Consider the following 14045-nt stretch of genomic DNA (forward strand, 5'->3'; position numbering starts at 1 on the left):
GAACATGCACAGAGCAAAGATCTACATTTCACTGAAAACCGCACATAAATCGGTTAAATAGTTTTGGAGAAGTTCAGTGACATCACACGTACAGAAGAATTAATGTATAAAGATTATCAGAATTACAATTTTTTAATGTTTTGTTTTTCTGAAATAACTCCGCATGTGACGTCAGAGGTTCTCTTCCGCTTATACACCTACTCATTAAGTTCTTCCCATTGGTCCATACATAGCAAGCAAACCGGAAATCTCCCATAACGCTCATATCATAGGTTGATTCATATGAACCAGTGACGTCATTCAAAGAAGTCCGTTTTTATTAAAATGTTTTTAATGAATTTTTCGTACATTTTCAGGAAACTTTGCAGTTCAGTTGAATGCTCTAATTTTTACAGTGCGGAAAAAAACTATTTACTGTATCCAATTTCCCGTAGGGCCAAAGTTCCTCACTAGGCATTTTTTTAGATGTAAATTTGTTGCATCAATTGTCTACGAATCGAAATGTCAATCTCCTTCGCGCTAGTAGCGTATCTATTTGATTATCTCTGTGTCCAGGCGAAAGAAGAATGCAGTTCTCTGTGTGAAGTAGAACCAGAATCCTAGACGAGTTTTTGACTCAATGGCTGCTCTCAAGTAAAAATCCTGATTAACTCTTAAAAGGCTGAGCTCCAAAATTCTTTAACACGCGGTGATGTAACATTGTATTACCACTACAAAAGACTATTCTGAAGTTCAGGCATTGAAAAAAAAACATTGAGATATACTGTTAAATAATTCCGTATCCTTAATTTATAAAAATCATAATATACTTGCTTATACAGCAAAAAAAATTAATAATCATAAATACGACTGTTTGAACCAAATCCATATCTACCTACTACCTACCTGTCTTTCCTATTTCCTAGCGCACTCCGTGTAACAATAATACTACGTGTGAGTACCGGCAACAACAATAAAAATAAGTACAAAATCTAACATTAACAAGTGAAGTGCTGAACTAATCTATCATCAAGCGAGCTGTGCCAGCGTCCTTTTAGACCGCCAGCTACGTACAAGCTGTGCCAGCGTCTCACGACCGCCAGCTTCACCAGCCAGGTTCCAGCACTCATCACGCCTTGTCATCATCGTTAGTGGAGTTGCGCAACCTTCCTTCCTAACAATACAGTCCAATCTAAATTTTCCTCTTAGGTCGAGGTATTCTTCACACCTCGTCCACTCCTCAACAACGACGTCATATAACTAGCGTGCTCTCCCGCCTACTGCCAGTAACGGACTGATTGAACGAATTTCTTTTTTTTTTTTGTCTCTTTCATACAAACACCGGCCATAGAACAGCGTATCTGCCGTCTTTGTTATAAGTTCTATTCTAGTTTATTGTGTCTTTATGGTGATATTGGTCTCACATAAATTCTATTGTTGAAAAAGCTTACCAAATGCTGAGCTTCTCTATCGTTCTTGCTCTAAGTATGCTTTTTTGTCATCTATTGATATATTTGACACGCCCCTTAATTTATTTAAAAATAAATTAAGACTGATTCTTTCTGGCTGCGATACGACCCCACTTGCTATTTAATGATGCTCACACTTACACACACCTGAGCACTTACTCCCACATACACACCTATACACTTACTCTCATACAAATACACATAAACACACCCTTTTGTTGTACCACAATTTAATATGTATGATTTTTATTTTTACTTAAACCGTATCTTTTTTGATGTAATTATATCATTGTCAACTGTTTGTTTCTGTAAAATAAATAAATAAATCACTTTCATTCGTATAATTATTCTTCGCATAGTAAGGATAAATATTTTTTGCATTATAATTCAGGATATTTTTACAAATTTAACTTTCCAAGTCCGATGTGAAAATGTCCATTTGAATATTTAAAGATGCAAACTCATAATTTTAACAGATAAGAGAGATAAATCAAGTCTTGTATCTTACGTCGTAACCACACGAGAGTTTAATAAAATCGAGAAGAGATAGGTCCGCCTCATTGTGTGGTTGGCGCGTTCACCTACCATTCTTGAGGCCTTAGGTTCCTGCAGGGTGGGCGTGAAATATTGATTTTAAAGATTGTTTAAACTGTAAAACTTCTTTGTTTGTGGACTGGAATCTGAAGCGTAGGACCGATCGCCTTACCTCCGTTAGCGATTATTGAAACACGATACACTCGGTTTACAAATGGAGTGCCCTATGCACCACCAGTTGCGGAAAGTGGAATGATGATGATTTCATTATACATCATTGTATAGGTTTGTTCAAATTAATTACAACTTTTCTTGAACGTCAGCCGGATTCGGAAAAATAAACGTTTTCCACGTTTAACCAATAAATAGGATAAAATCAATTTCTGAAAGACATGAATTTAAATTAATTTCTTCTGAAAAAATTCAAACAGTCTAGAAACTTCGATTGAAAATGCAAAAGACCGGCTTTCTCAGCATCGCGTATTTTTGTACGTTTTGTTTGCCTATAAATATTAATTATTTCTCCGAGGAGAAGAAATTTATTTCTTCGAATTCGTTTGTTTGGTCAGGTAACGTAACTTTTGTGAGGTGAATCATGCCTCCATAATGCGCGGGAACGCGGATATTTCAAAGAAATGGGGGGAGATTTAACTAACATGGCCGCTCACTCTTCGTCTAGCGGTTCTGTTTTCTGTCCACGATTCCACAGTTTGTGTTTCGATTGCGGAGGAGATCGACGCCGACCCGCTGCGTTATTCACACAGAATTTCCGATCGAGAATTTTAAATATTCACCCCAACAATTCAGGATTACGACGCTAACTTCATGAAATTTTTAACCAAGTGTGCCGTAAAAGAAAATAGACTTATGTGTTGTTTTTCTCAAGTTACAACGTTAATATGGCTTTTAAATTTGTGTGATAGTTGGTTTTGAGTAGTGAAATACTTTAATTGTGGACTTGTTGTGTATTTTGTGATATTTTTTGTGGTTTTTGTGTCAATAAGAGGAAGGGAAACTTTGAGAACTTGTAAGTATATTCATTTAAGTAATTTCGTAGCCTTGTGTTAGTTTAAATGTTTATTATCTCCCACTATTTATGCAATTTAAATGTCAACGTTCACCTAGGTCTGGCTACATTCTCGTTCTAAATGATATTATAATATTATGTATTTTACACAAACGTGAATTCGATTAAACTAAGTTCTTTTGGGAATATAAGTAAGGTTTGTATATACGTAGAAGATAAAAACATATAACTAAACGAAAGTTTTTTTATTTTTATTAATTTAATGATATTTTTAACATTTTAAGTTATGCAGGCACAACATACCTTCCTATAATTTATTTGAAAAAAGAGGTAAAGTTAGTACGGCAAAAAAGTTTTTTGTTATTATTTTTTTCTTTTAATTTGAGATTTTCGTAAAGAAATACAATTGCAGTTTTCGTCATACACTATTATTTTTTTAAAAATATAATGTACAACTTGTAAACATCGCCATTTTTGTAATTCAATTAATACCACAACGGAGCTTAACAATATGATTCTATAAATATTGATTTTAAATTAAAAGTTTTTTTTTACACCTTAAAGTAGAAATACACGTAAATTGTGAGCTTACATTCTTATGTGTACTCTAATAATACCAATATACATATATTTCATTTGTTTTTTTATTTATTCTTAAATTGTTTAAACTTTCTACTGAATATGTTGTATAATTTTTAGGTTATTTTTATAATAGATCTTGGTTAAAAGGAAATTTATGTTCTTAAAAAATATATAAAATTATGCCAAATATATTAGTATAATAATTTTTTGTACAGATATGCCGTTTATGATAATAAAATAAAATAAAATAAGTTGTAATCTTCAGTTTGAATTTTGATTTTTTTTTATTTTTTTTTGTTTTTTTTGTCATAAATTGAATTTTGTGGCTTCGCCTTTTTTTAAAATGGGATTCTGATTTTGATCTTTCTCTGGTATTGCGATCACGGCTTCCATCAATTTTTTTCTATAATTAAAAAAAAAAACTGATGTTTTTTTTATAAATATTTTTTGATGAAACTCCATAGTCCATTCAGTCCTGAAGATGCCTACTTGTGCAAAAGCGCTCATTGGTCAAATTAAATTAAGTAAAACTAAACCAAAGAGTTTCCATTGAAAATTTCATTAAAAATCGTTTAATTTAATTTTTATTTCAATTATTTAATTTATTCAAACTATTTAGAGAAGAGTAAGATTTAAGGTTTTTTTCCAAATCATCATTCATTGCTGGGAGATTATCCCATGACATAGTACCTGCAATTTAATGAGCGGGTTTCTTACAGGTATAATGACTTTTCATATCGCCGTAGATTTTTATTAGATCAAATATTATTTACATCAATATCATATTTTTTTCAATTTCGCGCCCAATGGTGCTTAGGGCACTGCATCGATACACCAACCTCAGCGTATCTTGGTACATATTGTTACAGGAAGGTGAGATGATCAGTCTTACGCTTTACGTGCCAGTCCAGGGACTATAAAATATATACTTCCTTTTCAAATAAATATTTTTACCATGGCGGGAATTGAACCCGAGAACCATGGTAGGCAAACGCGCTGACCATCAGAACACGAGGCGGATAAATTTAATTTATACTTTAAATTCTTACCTCAATAACCCAGATTTTTAAGTTCAAAATGTATTTTTTCTAATATTGTGATTTCACTATACATTTAAAACTTAAATTAAAATATTATATTTGATTTTTTTTAATGGTACCAGACGTAGAGATAATTCAAGTTTTCTTCTACTTTTTTTTTTAATAAAATAATCGATATTTTGTAAATTTATCACACTGCTTATTTAAGAGGCATAGTTTTGATGTCACATTTTTAAAAAATGTTGCGTTACGTATAATATGAAATCAATAACGTTGAAACTTTTAAAAATTACCGTTTTTTTCCTTGAAAAGTGTAAACAAAATCTAAAAATAGTATCTAAATCTCTTTGTTTTTACAATATTGTTTTAAAATATATTTGTATTGTAGTTGAACAAACATTAATAATGATTACTTCTAAGGAAATTGTCTCCAGTTTAAATAAGGCTGACAGTTTTCATTAACTTCCTTCTAAGGAGTAAATGACATTAATAGTGTTGTACGCTTGAGTAGGTACCTCCATTTATATAACTTAAGTCAAAGCGTATCAGAAGTACTACGCCCACGGTTTTACAAAGTTTTCTTACATCATTAAGGCCCGACTTTGTGGTAAAGTGGTTCGAGTATTTTTTAAAGAAATAAGTCCCGGGTTCGATGTTTGTTTTTATACTCAGTAGAATTTTCAATACTCCATTAAAAAGCCGCAATCAAGAATATTTAGCCATTTTCATGTGCCACAGTCTAGGTACAGTGAAATATTTCAGTGTTGTACCACCTTGAAAAAAAATGTCGCATGTTTATTCTGCCAGGGCCTCGATTATGATGGGAAGATAAATACGTCATACCTTCACCTTGACGGTATAGTTGAAGATAAATTCCCTCTAGCGATTTAAAGATACACTACCGACCTCCCACCTTCAAGATTTGGGTAGGTACATCGATGTGAATCAAGGGGAAGCGTACGTCACGGTACACATATATACGCTCTAAAATGACATAGCTTCAGTATGACGTCATAGTTGAAGATAAAAATCTTCCGACCAACTACAACGATATAGTACCGATACCCCCCGACATCAAGTTTTGATGGAAGTCCATCGGTTTATATCGTCGGGTCTAGAAGCCCTAGATACGTTTATCTACGCATTAAAAGTGTCAAAAATTTTGTTCCACCGAGCAATTTTTCCTTTAATTATGTTTTATTAAATTTTTTAATCGTTTTGAGGTTGGAACTTTTTTTCTTAAAAGCCTATTAAAAATATGAGAGAGAAATAAGTAAGTTTTGAAGTCGAATCAAATTGCAACATAACTATCACTTAAATAAAACGAACGTCTAGATGTGAAAATAATGTCGCTAGGTTCTGTCCTATTAACAAATATGAGTATCTAGGTGCTCTCAACACAGATTATATACATCAGAAAGTTACCACTTAAAAAAAAAAATATATTTATCAAATTGTTTCCATCAGAAATTTTCTATACAAATGCTAACGTGCAGTCAAAAATGTCATCAATACTCAGTCCATTATAATTTTTACAGGTACGTCAAATGAATGAGTTGCTCGATGTATTATTATTGTGTTTTTTTTATTGTTAACTTTTAAAAATCATTCTCATGTTGTTGGAATTCCACTTGTCGATGCGTTTTGTAACTGCAAGACGTTTTGTGATGTTAGCTATCATATTATATTTATCATATTATGTAAATGTTATCGACTATCAGATATCTAAATTTAGTAAATGGGGTCTAGAATTTCAACCGCCCATGCTCTCAGTAGTTGCAAGACTTGTTGTTATCTAACTTCTATTTTTATAAATTTGCTTTTTATTTCGTTTTTTAAAATATCACTTAAACTCTAAACTTCATTGTCAAATAAAATAAAATAAAAATAAAATGTAAATATTGGCTCGATTTCTTACTGTCCATGCGCTCTGTAGCTGCAAGACGTGCTGTTATCTAGCTTCCATATATCATAATTGTTATACGAGTATATCATAATTGGAGACGAGGAACTAGAATCCCAACCGTCCATGCGCTCTGTAGCTGGAAGACGTGCTGGGATATTTATTTACTGTACAGCGCGCTTGAGGGGATTTTCACAAAAATGGTGCTATATAAATTATCCAAACATAAACATAATGAGTTATTTAACAATATATGTATATTCAGTCAAATCAATTTGATTTTACTGAAAAATGATTAAGAAATGCCTATGTATAATTTATAAGAACGACAGGAATTCGCTAAAAAAAACAAACCATTCGAAACCCAGCTGTCAAGTTAAAATTGAACTTCTCTGTATAATACTGATTACCAACGTACATAAAAAAATAGATGAACTAAGGGGTTCCAGTTATTAAAAAATAAACTCGCCGCTTTTGAACTTCGGTAATAAAAGTAAAAATAACTTTAAATTCCTATATTTGAATGAACACCTGGGATGGAAGAGCTTCGTAAATGACATAACAAATGTAAATTATTTTTTTTGGATTTATAATGCCATTTTCTGCACCACAATAAGCCAGATCGCAACATTTAATTTTTGTGTTCTCTCTAGTAATCGAACCCGGAACCTTCGGTGTGTAACTTAAGCGTCTTATCCATTACACCATCAATACAAGATATCCTAAAGGTACCTACGAAAAACATGTTTTGGTTCAATGTAAATCGAAATTAATTGGCATTTCATTAATTTCGCACCATAAAATAGCCTTTGTTGACGCCAATCATATTTAATCACACATTCACAATGCTAATGCTAATTTGTCCATTTTGGTGTGAGGTGCGCAGTACACTGCGCGACAAACTACTTTCTTCTCTTGGTCGGCTTTCTAGATTCTAGTCATTTCTGGAATATATTAAGCTAGTGTACGCGTCGTGCATTGATCATTGTGTCATCGCGCGTCGACACGACACATACCGTTTCCATTCAATTTAAAAATGGCCCGTAATGGTCGTACACCTGTTAAACTGACTCCATTGAGATGAAAAACATGTTTAAAATGGAATGCGACATTCGACAGTTTTCTGGTCTTTGATTTTAAAATTTTTGTTTAGGTATCTTTTATTTACATGTTTAAAAAAAATGAATTGTAAATCCTTACCGGTTATTACATTAATTTATCAACACGATTTATATTTTTTAATTTTTAATCGTTAATTTCAAATTTTTAACATATTTTGTAAAGGTTGTCCGAATCTTTTGTTATGTTTTGTCAGGTAGTTTATCGTATAATTTTATTCCCGATAATTATAACATCACACTTTTAATAAATTATAAAGTATGTTCATAAACAATTTGTTATATGAGAACAAAATGTTTTAAATGAAATAAATGTAACGGAAAGTTTTGAAGTATTAAAAAAATAACATTTGTTTATAAAAAGTTGACATTAGTTCTTATGATATTGTAAACTAACTTAATAAAACATAAATAACATTTCAAACAAATTGAAAAACAGTAAAATGGACCAATATTCATAAAAAATGGTTTTATTTATTTATGAAAAATCAAGTATCTAGGTACATTTTACCCAATTATATTACTTGAATGATTGTGTAAATGGTCCGATTAAACACGGATTTATCTGGCAAGTCGGACAAAAAAAGAATATAGATTCATTGTGTAATTTTGTAAATATTATACCTAAAAATTCGATTCATACAATTGATATGAAAAAAAATTCCATACACAATTTTGTTTGTTCGTTCTTATAATTGAACGTAGTTATGCAGGAAGCAGCCAGCCATAGAAAAGTGAAACTGAGATAATAGCACCCTTGTGAAAATAATCAATAATCAATAATCGAATCTACGCAACAGTTGGAATGTTTTTGACTTTGACAAATGATAAACATTGAATACGGTCGTTTTTTTCATACTTTAAACAAGAATCTAATTATGTATTTGACCAGTTTTAATAATTTTTAAAGTACCGTAAGATTTTTTTAGTATTGTGGGTGTTTTCTGCAAATTGAGAATTGCCGTTTTTGTGATCGACACCATTTTCAGTAAGCAGTTAAATCGGTTTTTTGTATAAAAGAGGTCTGGCTGTTTTTAGCAGAACGTAGAATTGACCTGACTGCACTCGATAACATCAATATCTCATTTTCTCTAAATTGTGGACTGGCTGCTTTCTTTCAATTGTGATATCATGGATTCAATTGTAGATAACATTGTTCATAATTTTGATTTAACGCGGGTTGTTCCTAAACAAATAATATACATAACCTTAAAATGAACGATTTTAAGAAATGAATAACCAAGTAAAAATACATGTACAGAAATTTGTAGGTGAGTGTTCAATTTGCTCCGTATAATGTTTCTCATACTAAGATAGAATGTACCTATTTGGATGGGTATATATATATATGAGTAGGTTATGTAGTTTTCTCATAACCTATGCACTTTGATATCCTCATTTTCAAAAGGGTACACGATCCTTCCATTAGAGCTTTTGCATTCGAGCCAGGTACGGAATTATTTATACTACTTTGGATTCAAGACAGACACACTATTTTTTTTAGCTTAGGTTTAAGTCATATACTAGACAAAGGGAATATTTCCAAAATAATTCACCTTTGAAAGTATAATATTACAGATACGAATATTTACACATTAATTGGGTTTTGATTTTAGTAGAAGTCATCGTGGGATTCCATTTTGATTACAAATTTATAGTAGATATTAACTTGTATTTGAAGCGAAATGATTTATTTTTAACGCATTCATTTGTGTCTCGCTTGTTTCAATCCTATTTCGTTGCTTCAGTTCGTTTTTGTCCAACAGACCTGAACACAAATCTGCAGATATAAGGCTTTAAAGTTTTGTTTTACGAAATTGGCTAAAATAATGACTACAACTTAAGACAAAATTCATTAAAAAACCCCTTAATTGAAAAAAAAATTTTTTTTTTTTCATCTGAATTTTACAAATAATTGTACATTTGACTTAATTTCGTTAAAAATTGTCTGTTGGACAAAAATAAACTAAAGCAACGATTTGTCGTAGGTCTTATTCAGAAAATAGTACTAAATTTAAAGATATGGACTATTCAAACATCACTCTGTCAGCACTGAAATTAACATTCATTATTACATATTTTTATTTTGAATCTTAAATTTGGGCAAGCATAAACATATTTTTACGCGTGCTTTAATAATAACAGTATAGATATATTTCATTTTCAAGATGAATAATTGTTTTCCCGATTTATAATATGCAGCTTAAGAGGCACGAAAGTACTAAATATGTATGTTTTTAAACTCTTCCTTCCTGACTTTTTACTACAACGAGGAAGTACGGTGGTTTTTTTATATATTTTTATTAGTTAATAGACTATCAAACTGAGCAATTTTTTTGTATCGTTTTATTCGCACTATGATTTTTTTAATTTTGTGATATTGAAATTACTCCCCCTGTAACGTCACAAGTTCTCTTCGGTGAGTTCTGCTGATTGGTGAGCAAACCGGAAATCTTTCACAACACTCTGTCATCGGTTCAGTCGAATGTTTTGTTCAGTTCATCCTTTAACAATTCCAATACATCTTGGTATAAAACTAATAATATTTTTCGTGAATCGCTCGTAATAAACGTCGGTGTGTATTCATTTTCGCAGCGCTCACTGCGGCCGAATTTTCGCATTGTCCCATCGTTCTGTCCTGCGCGGTCTAGGCTGTTCACGGAACTGAGACAAGACAATATTCCTATACCTATGGTATTGTCCGCATGCAATCGATACTTAAATTGTAGTATCTCATACATTATTTACGCGATATATATTGAGTTCAGCAACAACAATGGTCTCCTTTACGTTACAGAACAAAAAACGAAAATCAAACCAAAACTAACTATTAATTTAAAATGAGACAATAATTAACTGATTAATCACAATAAAACATACACAGAGAGTAACTTCTGGCAACGATTATTGACTAGAATAATACATTATCCTTGCAGTCTGGAACAAGTACTAAAAAAACATTTATTGGATACTAGCAGGCAACAGACTGTTAAATTCGTTTAGCAATATAAAACTAATTCAAGTTGAATTTTAACTGTCATATTCGGCGTGAGCAAAATATTTGACAGCTTTACCAGGTTTCGTTTTCACACAAAGAATTGACTGTTAATAAATTACTACGGTCTTACGAAAGAGACTGCTGACTTTGAAGAGCGTTGTCTTTGTCGAACCAGTCCGGTGTAGAATAATTTATGTAAGACTGAGAGAGACGGCGCTCTACAGAATGATTTAGGCCGCCGGTGTTTTCCTAACGGATATTGTACGTTTTGGATAATTTTCATCCAAGTTTTAAACTACGAACTTTAACAGAAGAAAATGAGTCCAATTTACTTAGATAAAAGAGTTCAAATTCCTATCCGCTAATGTAGTCGCTCGTGCAACATAGAACGGCACAATAAAAGAACATAGAGTGGATTTATAAATAATTTATTTTATTAAACTATTTCATATTTCAATCGGCAGGTAAATACACGAATCAGTACACTACGAGGCCGACTAATCTACACTCGATTTTTTTTAGAACAATTTTCAACCACGTATACTTACAAATTAATAAAACAAAAAAAGAAAATAATAATTAAGTATACACCCACACTTTTACCGGACTGAGTGAATTGGCGCGATACGTGTGAAACAGGCCAGACACAATCAATCGTCTCTTAAATATTAATATATACAAGATTGTTTAAAAGCGGAGATTGCTGTTTTTGTTTCAACACGCCTCATATTCTTCTTTTTTCACAGTCTCAATCCTGGGGATTGCTTTTTAGTAAAGTCCTGCATCTCTCCACTGCGCTCTTTTCTATTTAGAACTCTTCAACTCAGGATTTTAAAGTTGGAAAGTAAAATGCTACCAAGCATGTAATAACTGTCCGATGAACTTAAGAACGAAAAGTCAAATAGCAAATCTAAAATTGTTGCAAATGAAAAATATTACTTTTTTTATTTAATAGTGATAGTTATTTTAATAATTTAAATAGATAGTGTGTTTTATGCTTCTAATATTATGTTTTCTTAATATTTTGGATTGTGTTAACTGATATTATGTATTGTCACAAAAATGTTTTCTTTTTATGTATCGTCCCAAATGAGTTTTGTTTTATAACTCCTGGGCCCCGATTAAAATGAGAAGTTAACATTTATCTTCAATTTTATCCACAAGTAAAATTATGTTTTCTGTATGAAAAGCAGAATATGCGTAATTTTTTTTCTTCCAAGTATGTTAAATTATAGGTTATTGGCGAAGATACTTTAAATTTTCATGCAAAAATACTCATTTTAGTAAACAAATATCGGTTTTTCTTTAACTCTTGTGTGGCTGTGATGTCACACTAGTCGACCTAGGACACAAGATTTGATATATCTCTCTTATTTTTTTAAATGATGAATTCGTATTTTTTGTAATCTTCAAATGGACGTTTTCACACCCGATTTGGAAAGTAAAATTTGTATCACTATGCTATATGTAAATACAAAGAATATTTCACCCTGCTACGCGAAGCATAAATGTCCGCTAATTCAGCAACACCCAGATACCTTATACAAGACAAAGCACGAAGATAGAAGTCATAACTAGAAAGACTGAGACGTTGTTTTGCGGTGGGTGTCATCTAAAACAGATTTAGTCTTCAGTTGGTTAATGACAATGATGGGGGACGCACGCGCGTAACATGAGCGGCGTATTTGTGTTTTACAATTTATTTTGCTATAACATGGTTAAATTATATGTTTATTCCCATAAATTATGGAAAAGGAGTTATTAAACGGTAGTGTCCATGTTTTCCATTTTTTTCAAATGTCTGAACTTTAGAATATTCCGTCTTTTACTAGTGGTAACACGATGTTACATCACCGCGCGCAAAGGGATTATTTACCACAGTCTTTTAAGAGTTGAAGACAGTCGAAGATAACTCTGTAAACTTCCCATTGTAGTTCGAGGCCTGGAAGTATAATATTTTTTTCATGTATAAGATGTTTTTTTTATAATAAAATAAATAATAATGAAACTGGTATTTTGAATTTTTATTTAAATTGTATAGGAATCACGTCAAAATAATACTCACGTATGAGGTTTTTTTATTAATAAAAAAAATTGGCTCTTCTGTAAAGTTGCTCTATCATGTCGCTCGGTAACTTTTTCTTTTCAGCGTCGATATAAGGCGCAATTTAAGCCTTCGCACACTTGTTTTAAATACTCCTGTCGGCGTCGGGGGCACCCTCTGTAATATAATTGATTTATTTTATCATATGTACATATTCAAACAGATCTGTTTGCTTCACTGGCTCCGCGTCATATAATATTATAATAAATAACTAAAAAGACGAACTCGAATTGGGTAAATTATGCATCGTGCTCTGGGCAATTATGAGGCACATCAAGCGAGCCTTCTTAAATCACATCCTGTTTATATCATAATTAGGTAGACAGGTTCAAGTAATTTGGCTAGTTTGCTTCTATTTTTTGTACCCGTGTAACCGTGTAGATAGTACAAACAGAGCTTATAATATAATATATAGATACTATTCACATTCTACAGAATAATTAGCATTAGCAGCTTGAAATCGTAATAACAATTTCATAGCAATAGCAACAGATAAATAAATTAACCACAGTAAAGGCATTACCTTTCACATACCAGACTGTGGGTCTTCCTATCGGTTTTCTCGTACTAAAAAACTTTTTTTTGTCAATGAACGAGTTTCAAATTCACAATATTTTAACCACAGTATTATTCTTTTTCTTCATCAAATTTGTTCTATTCACTGCTGGATAAAGGCATTTTCCAATCGTTTTCACTCTTTTCTATCCTATGCTTTATTTATGCATGTTTTTTTAATTTTGATTATTTTTTATTTATTTAAATGTATACAAAAATTAAAAATATCTAAATCGCGTCAAACTAACAATTTATTTATTTGTTAATTCATTTATTTATTATATTTATTCAAAATTGAACTCGTTTAAATATAAATAAACGTATTAAGGCTTTTTAGGCTGTGTCTATGTCAAGCCATAATAATTAACAATGAAAAAATACATAGTAAAATTAATTAAATTACATTATAATGACATGTGATGCAATAGAATAACAACCCAGAAAAACACAAAGTATAAATAATAAAAAAAGAAATCTCCATAGAAACAATGTAAAAAAAAATCAGATAAAAATATTAAAATACATAATCAAATATATAAAATAATAGTATCATTGAAAACAATAGAAAAATAATATATATATATATATATTAAAACATAATTGAAATGATAATTGAGATATGGTTTCTAGAAACTCACTCTATATTATAGTAAGAAATGAGAGTAATAAATAATATACCTATCAATAGTGAGCACTAAATTAAATTATACAAAAATGCATAGTGAAAAAACATAAA

At 31.2% G+C, this 14045-nt stretch overlaps 1 protein-coding gene across 1 annotated transcript in view; it reads left to right on the forward strand.

Annotated features, from left to right (window-relative positions):
- Nucleotides 1-2687: 2687 nt before the first annotated feature.
- The window catches only part of LOC148281467 (uncharacterized), a gene marked incomplete at its 3' end in the record, with an annotated part of 88120 nt that continues 76762 nt past the window's right edge, over nucleotides 2688-14045 (forward strand). The window contains exon 1 of the mRNA XM_088226674.1: nucleotides 2688-3009. The remainder of the gene's footprint in view (nucleotides 3010-14045) is intronic.

This window comes from Micrasema longulum, unplaced genomic scaffold, assembly GCF_059751315.1.
Source record: "Micrasema longulum isolate JH-2025_06_02 unplaced genomic scaffold, ASM5975131v1 h1tg000455l, whole genome shotgun sequence".
Lineage (NCBI taxonomy): Eukaryota > Metazoa > Arthropoda > Insecta > Trichoptera > Brachycentridae > Micrasema > Micrasema longulum.